This window comes from Lycium ferocissimum, unplaced genomic scaffold (genome assembly GCF_029784015.1).
Source record: "Lycium ferocissimum isolate CSIRO_LF1 unplaced genomic scaffold, AGI_CSIRO_Lferr_CH_V1 ctg13048, whole genome shotgun sequence".
In the NCBI taxonomy this organism is placed as follows: Eukaryota; Viridiplantae; Streptophyta; class Magnoliopsida; order Solanales; family Solanaceae; genus Lycium; species Lycium ferocissimum.
The window spans coordinates 1-8,933 of record NW_026714669.1 but is presented as its reverse complement, the minus strand read 5'-3'; the positions used below and the strand labels follow the sequence as shown (position 1 = coordinate 8,933).

General features: G+C 39.3%; 1 pseudogene; it reads right to left on the bottom strand.

The window, feature by feature from the left end:
* Positions 1–252: 252 nt before the first annotated feature.
* On the bottom strand, positions 253–3,462 carry LOC132042060 (uncharacterized; annotated as a pseudogene).
* Positions 3,463–8,933: the final 5,471 nt, after the last annotated feature.

Genomic DNA, 8,933 nt, shown 5'->3' with positions numbered 1-8,933 from the left:
CGCATCTTGGGCCAATAGAATTGCTCTCCCAAAATGTCAAGTGTCTTGGCCACTCCAAAATGGCCCATCATTCCACCACTATGTGCTTCCTTGACGAACAACTCTCTCCATGAGCTCATTGGGACACAAACTCTACCATCCTTGAATAGGAACCCCTCAACAAGTTGGAACCTATCAACCCTCCTCCCTTGGGTCAACTCCTCACAAATCGCCTTAAAGTCGGGATCTTGAGAATAGAATCCCTTAAGGCTCTCAAATCCCATCATTCTAGAAGTCATAGTGTTTAGCAAGACATATCTTCTAGATAATGCATCCGCCACCACATTGTCCTTCCCCTTTTTGTAATGGATCACATAAGGGAAAGCTTCAATCAATTCTACCCATTTCGCATGTCTCTTGTTGAGCTTGGATTGGCTCTTCAAATGTTTCAAGGATTCGTGATCCGATCGTATCACAAACTCCTTATGCCACAAATAATGTTGCCAATGGGTCAAGACCCTTACAAGTGCATACAACTCCTTGTCATAAGTAGAGTAGTTCAATGACGCCCTTTTAGCTTTTCACTAAAGTAAGCCAATGGCTTGCCTTCTTACATCAACACTCCACCTATGCCAACCCCGGAAGCATCACACTCAACTTCAAAAGTTTTCTCAAAATTGGGTAATTGTAACAATGGTGACGAGCTCAACATGGATTTCAATTCTTGAAACGCTTTCTCTTGCTCATCTCCCCAAACAAAAGGAACATCTTTCTTGATCAATTCGGTTAAGGAGAGGCAATTGTACTAAACCCCTTTACAAACCTTCTATAGAAACTTGCCAACCCATGGAAACTCCTCACATCGGTTGCATTTTTAGGAGTTGGCCAAGTTCTAATAGATTCCACTTTTCTTCATCAACCTCCACACCATTTGCACTCACCACAAAACCCAAGAACACTACTTTATCAACACAAAAAGCACATTTCTTGATGTTAGCAAACAACCTCTCACGCAACAAGACATCAAATACTTGCCTCAAATGGCCTACATGCTCTTCAATTGATTTGCTATACACAAGGATATCATCAAAATAAACAACCACAAACTTGTTGATAAAGTGTTTCAAGACATGGTTCATCAACCTCATAAATGTGCTAGGTGCATTGGTTAGTCCGAATGGCATGACAAGCCACTCATAGAGTCCAAAATTGGTTTTGAAGGCCGTTTTCCACTCATCACCGGGCTCATTCGAATTTGGTGATAGCCACTTCTAAGATCAATCTTTGAAAACACACTTGAGCCACAAAGCTCATCCAACATATCATCAAGCCTAGGAATGGGATGGCGATACTTTACCGTGATTTTGTTGACGGCTCTACAATCAATGCACATCCTCCAAGTGCCATCTTTCTTTGGAACAAGAATCACCGGAACGGCACACGGGCTAAGACTCTCCTTCACTAGCCCCTTTTTAAGGAGCTCATCCACTTGCCTTTGCAATTCTTTTGTTTCTTCCGGATTGCTCCTATAAGCCGGTTTGTTGGGAATTTGGGATCCCGGTACAAAGTCAATTTGGTGCTCAATACCTCTCAAGGAGGTAAGCCATCGGGCATTTCCTCCGGAAACAAGGCTTCATATTCCTGCAAAAGAGAAGACATACTACTAGGCAAAGTGTTAGTAGCTTGGTTAGCATTTAGAAGAAGATCTTTGTTGACAAGACACACCATGAAGTGTCTCTCGTCAACCCCTTTTAAGCAATTACTTGGTTTGGCCAACAAACATTTCTTGGAACCATTTAGAGATGTCCCCTCTCCACTTATGACCAACAACGTCTCCTTCTCACCCTTCTCCTTTTCTTCCCTTTGATACTTCTCCCGAAGCTCTCTCATCACTCGATAATCCTCACTCACTTGGTAAGGGGTTAGTGGGTTAAGAATGTACTTCTTCCCCTTGACCACAAATGAGTACTTGTTAGTTCTCCCACTATGTTGGGCATCAACATCAAATTGCCAAGGTCTTCCAAGCAATAGGTGGCAAGCTTGCATGGGTACCACATCACACAAAATCTCATCTTGATACTTGCCAATGCTAAATTTGATAATGGCTTGCTTGTTGACCCTCATTTCGCCACATTCATTAAACCATTGGAGTTTGTAGGGATTAGTGTGCTTGCGGGTGGGGAATTTCATACTTTCAACTAAGAATTGGCTAACGGCATTCGTACAACTTCCACCATCAATGATTAAGGAGCACACCTTATCCACAATTTTGCATCGTGCATGAAATAAGTTCTCCCTTTGGTCGCTCTCTTCCCTAGCTAGAGCCCCCATGGCTCTTCTAGCCACAATAGCATGATTCAAGGCTTCTTCATACCTTATCTCAACCTCTTCATCGGAATCACCCTCACACTCACTTCTTTCTCCCTCTTCTTCACAACCATCCCCGCCCTCATGTTCATCATCGGTTCGATACCCATCCCTCACTATGGTGATAGTCCTCCGGTTGGGACACTCACTAGCAATGTGCCCTCTCCCTTGGCACTTAAAACATTGGATGGTAGAAGGTCGATTATAGTTGGTGTTAGAATTGTTACCTCCTTTAGCCTTGTCATCACCTTTGGCTTTGTAATCGAATTTGGCTTGAGGTGCTTGAGTGTTGCTCTTGGGCTTATCCCAAGTGGAAGTTTTCCACTTTTCTTTGCCTTTGTTCCAAGTTGAAGACGATTTGCTTTTGTCTTTATAAGACCTCTCTTCTTTTAGATCCGCCTCAACCTTGGATGCATCATGGAATGCCTCTTCAAGACTATTATAGGTTTTGAGCCTCATTGGTTTAGAGATGTCTCGATTCAAGTTGGCTACAAACCTTATAATAGTGTACTCTTCATGCTCTTCTATCTTGGACTTCATCCGCAAGTCCTCAAACTCATCAAAGTATGCTTCCACGCTTTTTAACCCTTGCTTCAACATGTACAACCTTTTGAGTGCATCTTGGTGGTATGTGGATGGAAGCCACCTTGTCTCCATGAGCTCAATCAAGTCGTTCCAAGTTGGGAGATCATAGATGTGTTGTTGAGCTCTTTGTAACTTCTTGGATTCCCACCAAGTAGAAGCGTACCCCTCAAATTGAGTGAGGGCATACTTTGCCTTCAATGCCTCGGACACATTGTTCGTGAGGAAGATGCGCTCACTTTGCAATTTCCATTCAAGGAATTCTTCCGGGTTGCTTCCTCCTTGGAACGTAGGAAGGTTCACCTTGATGGTGTTCAAATTTCGCTCATTATCTTGCCATCTTCCTCGGTCCTCATAACCTTGGGCCCTTCCTAAGTCTACATGACCTTGGAATCTAGGGTCATGGCCCGGAAACCTCTCAAAACCTCCTCTTCCGCCCCTCCCCCGGTTATTCATCCCTCCACGCCTACCTCCTTGCCGGTTATCATCCCACCACCGACCTTGTGGGTAGTCATCATACTCCTCTTCGTTCATGGGGTATTGGTAGTGGCGTTGGTATTGGTTTTGGTTAGGAAAGGGATCTTGTGTTTGGTTTTGGGGTGGAGCTTGGGGTGTTTGTTGTAAGGTCACTTGAGGGATTGCCTCATTCGGGTTGTGTTGGTAAACATGGGGATAGGTTTGTCGATTGGTGTTTTGGAAAGTGGAGTTTTGGGATGGAAGGTTGGTTGTTTGGGGTAGTGGAGCTCTTTGGGTGGAGGTGGTTGTGGTGTTGGGATTGCACAAGGCATGGGCTAGTCCCGGGTAATGGTTGGTGTAGTGTCTTGTGTTTTATCCCCATCACCTTCATTCCTAGAACGGGGAGTGCCCATTCTACTCGAACCCTCCATTTGAACTTTCTCAATACTCACCATCCGTTCATCCATAGCCTTCAACTTCCCATTCATTTCTCCTCTCATCTCTTCCATACCCGTTTGCATACCTGAGATTTGATTCATGATCATAGCTAATGAACTTGCTATGGATGACATATCTACTACCTCTTGCGCTCTATCACCTTGGTTAGACATGATGACCTGCAAAACTAGCAAACAAGATTAGTAATAAGAGCCTCACTTCACTCGTATATTGAACTCTCAACCTTACCACACTCCGTGCTCTTTCGAAGTTGTTGATGAATCACTCGTCCAATCAAATTCACACGTTGCTTATCCTTTGTGGTAGAATGGATTCTTGTTTAGATGAATGACGGACGACTCAAAAGCAAAACGGACAAGAGCCAATAAAGTTTCAACGAAATAAAACGAAGAAAAGCTTGAAAGAAATTAGCACGAAAGAAATGTTGACACAAGAACTAGTAGACACAAGTAGGAACAACTACTAAATGACCACTAGTTAAGAGACACTAGAAAATGGAATGCTAAAACCGAAAAATAAATAAAATTTTGGGCCCGGGTAGGTGATAACTTGAAAATGCAGCCGTGAAGCCCCGAGTGATCTAAGGTATCAATTTGAAACAACCAAAATTTTTAAGTTTCTATACTCTTTTTTTTTTTTTTTTTTTTTTTTTTTTTGTTCCCTACTTAAGGAATAGGGAAACAATCACTTACAATCAAGGTTCAAGAAGTTTTTGAGAATTGAATTGAGATGAAATGAATATTTGGAATTGAAAATGTACCTCAAATTCACGGATTGGACTTGTGAGAATTATACGGTCCGTATATAATTCACGGACCGTAAAAGGTGTCCGTAGAACACGTGGACGAAGAAACTCAAAAAACTCCAAACCTAATTTACGAACCAAAATTTACGGGCCGTACAATTTTTACGGTCCGTATTTTTCCACCGTAAATCACTTACAGAATGTAACCTTCGGACCTCAAATTTTACGGACCAAATTATACAGGTCGTAAAATTTATACGGTCCGTATGTGGGACCGTATAGTGGCTTCAGTGATTTCGAATCGAACTCGTGTTCCTCAAAATTTGGACCGAATTTTCTTGGATCTGATGACGTCTTGGGCCCCACACAACCTAGGACTTGCCCTTTTTGGCCCAACAAACAACTTTCCACTTGTCTTTGGAAAAAACCTTTGGATCAAACCCTCTTCTTTGGTCTTCTTCTCCAATATGAAGATATGAATGTTCTTAAGAACACCAAGAACACCCAAATGCAATCTAGGACCAAATCAACTCATTTTCTCTCCAAATTTCAGAACTAAGCTCCTTATCACTTAGAGAACAAAGCCCAATATTCAATTTGCTTTAATTGCTTCTCAATCACTAAACCCACTTTTGAGTTCTTCAAGCTTTGATGAAGCTTCAATGGTGAAAACTTCAAAACCCACCCAAACAACTTCAAACTTCGGATTTAGATGTTTTCCACCTCAATAAACTCAAATCTAAATTCAGAAACAACAAAATCAAACCACAAAATAATTTTCGAATTTTTTTTTTTTTTTTTTTTTTTTTTTTTTTTTTGATTTTCAGATTTTGAGCCTAGGATTAGAAATTGTAAGAACAATCTCTTAGCCTATGCTCTGATACCAAATGATAAGATTCAACTTAAGGAAACTCTAAGAATTCAAAAACAACAAAAGAAAATAAAAGGAACTTGAAAAATTGGAAAAGAAGAGATAGAAGGATAGATACTAGACCCAAAGGATAGTAAATCTATGGGCAAAATTGGGTATATCAAACCCAATCCCTCCCAATTTGATTCAACCCTAAGAACCTAAGTAATTTGAATTCAAGAAAAAGGGACTCAAATGAATTCCACAAATGAGCAACCTAATATGAATTCAATGGAACTTGCAATTCAATGCACAACTAAGAAATTATACTTAGTCAATAATCAACCAAACAAACTATCTAATAACTAAATCTCTCAAAATATAAATTCTCACAATATCCAAGCTAAGTCTTCCAAATGGATGAAAATAAGTATTTATACTAATGCCTATTACACCAAAAGGCCCTAAAGTGGCTCTTTTGCAAAAATACCCACATGGGTCTTCAATTGCATCCAAAGCCTCATATCTTGCAATTATGACCTCCAATTGCCATTCTAACCTCATAATTTGCAAGTATGACCTCCAACTGCAATCTTAGCCCCATAGTTGCACTTTTAGCCATTTTGCACTTCTAGCCACTTTGCAACTCTTCCAATGCCAACTCCCAAATGTTGTAAATCCGCGAAGTCTTCTCTCCAATCTCCTCCAAGGCATCCTTTTTCATAAACAAGGCTTGCAACTCTTGAAGTTCTCTTGCTTGACTTCGAGTGAAAGGCCTTGTGCTTGTTGGATTCGTATCAGATCATCCCATAGTAGGGGATAAAAAAGTTCGAAGATCATCTCTTTCAAAATCAAGTTAAGTCATCCCTTATAAGGGGTAAAGCATGTTCAAAGTTTGAGGCTTTACAATTCATTTTCAGTAATCCCTTGATAGGAAAAATCATGAATACATATAGATAATATAATACACATAAGGTTCAATTTGGGCTTGTCCCTTACGCACACGAACCCTTGCCAAAGAAACCATTTTCAAGGTTGAAAAGTATGTTCGAAAAGAGACATACTTCAAAAGAAGGTTTTCAAAAGTAGACATACCTTAAATCCCGTTAATATATTCCAAACATAAGCTCTGCACTTCAAAGCATCACTCCACATCCAATTTGAAGATTGCACAACTAAGATTTAAACTTTTTTTACCAATTTTCGTAGCTACAGTTAGTAGCTCTGAAGGCACTTCTCTGAACCTCCAAATCAAATCTCTACTATTCATATTTAAGACTTGTATGTTATGAATACTCAATTAAAATTTGGGCTCAATCCAACGGTTAGATTACCAGGAAATACCAATTGAATATGGCTAGTCAGAGTGAAAGTCTACAGAAAATACCAGGGTTTTCTCTAACTCTTCACCGCTCTTGATTTTATAGGGTTCTAGGGTGGATGAATTTATTCTAGTGTTTAGAAATGATATGATCTTGTAGAATTCAAAGGTTCATGATTAAAAGACTTACCTTAGAGGAAACCTCAGGAAAGTAGATCTTCAAACTAAACTCGTGACAATTTCTTGATTTTTCTTGATTGCAAGACTGATGTCATTGCGGTTCTTGAAGGATTGGAGTGCTTAGGTTCTTTAGGGATGGAGATAGAGAGAGTATAAATAGTTTCTTAGGGTTTATAATAGTGTTAGGGACGTTTTTACTTCAGATTATAATAAAATAAGGAGCCACAATTTGGGTAGGAAAAGGCTAAAAAACACAGCCCAAAATCTAAAAATTCTGCTCTGACAAGAGTTAGTAAAATAGGCATAACTCTTAGCACAGATATGGTCCATAAATGTTTGGGAAGGGATACAACTTTCTTGTTTTAAGTTTTCTCAAATTCCCAATAGATTTTCACGTAAACAGGATGGAAGTTAGACCTAAAATAAACTTAGTTGATTCTATCGAATCTCATGCACCTCACTATTCATCTTGATTTAAAAAAAAATTATTTCCACCCAAACTAATTCCGATAGTACTTCATATGGCTAAAATGTCTTAATACTCATTTATCATATTCACACATAACCCGGATTTACGGAGTGTTACGTTATCCCCCAATCAGTAATCGAGCAACATTCAGCCCAACCTTGTTTTCTGTATTTCTATCCACCATCAATGGCTAGCCCACCAAATTCCCTATCTTGCTAAGACCTCGAGCACTCCAATACTGGAAATCCAAGCAAGGAAGCTCAACCCAAATTAGAACTGAGTCAAGTTCCTCCCTCTGATACTCAATGTCCAAAGACCAAGCTTTGACAATAAATGGCTTATTGTCAAAGTTGTATATTCCCCCTCGTAGAACACTATCCAAGTTCTCTTTTGAATTGGTTCGCTCTAGAGTTATTCATTCTTCATCATTTCTATCTTGTTAATTCCAATTTCCCCCTAGATCCATTGGATGAAGCCATTCAAAATTAAGAAGGGAGGATGAGCTCCCAATTAAGGGTGTGCAAAAATCGATTTAACCGATAAAATTGAACCAATAAAAATGCTATTAGTTTATTTGGTATCGGGTTATTGGGTTAACAGTTAGTAAATGGTTTTGTATAATTTTTTATTAGGTTATCGGTTCGGTTTTCGATTTTAAGGATTTAGTTAATGGTTAAACGATAACCCAATAAGATTATATTAAATAACCTTTTTATTCCTAACTATATAACAGTGCCTTTAAATGTTAATTTTTTTTTTAAATACAACCTTTATTTCCTAGATTCTTACCACGTGCGACACTTATTTTCTCAAACAAAACTAGGACTTGCGAGTCTCGCCTCTCTCCCTCACTTATCAAATGAAACTAGGGCTTGCGAGTTCTCTCTTATCTCTTTAAAGTTCCTGGCTTCGTACTTTGTATCGTCTATATTACTAGCAGGCATTCTCATGAGAGTGTTTTTCATGGAGAAACTAACAGAACAAGCTAGAACTCATGTTTTCAAGGATATTTATATACCACAGGTATAGTTTGGCAGCCTTCCCTTTAATTTCTTGGTTGGTAAAGTAATAACTGACACATTCAATAAAATTAACTTTCACTTAGCCACATATTTTAATTTGCTTCTTCTTGTAATTTGTATAAACTTTTATGTATGAAGGCGGTGTATATATGAACAAATGAAAGTAAGAGAAAGCAAAAATAAAATTAGTAGAACATTTTGTCACGACCCGAGCTACGGGCCGCGACGGGTATCCGGGGCTAACCACCGAACACCGCTCGCTTACCTGCTTATCTGCTATTAATCGTACTATATGCTCATAATCATGTAAAACTGGAATCTTTCTGAAATACATTTGCTTTTATAAACATAAGCCCTTCGGCTATCCAAAATAATATATACAATCATATACATAAAAGCCATGGGACCAGACTATCCACACTGCGTATCTACGAGCCTCTACTAGAATACTAGACATCTGGACGGGACAGGACCCCGTCATGCCCAAAACATGAATGCCGTAT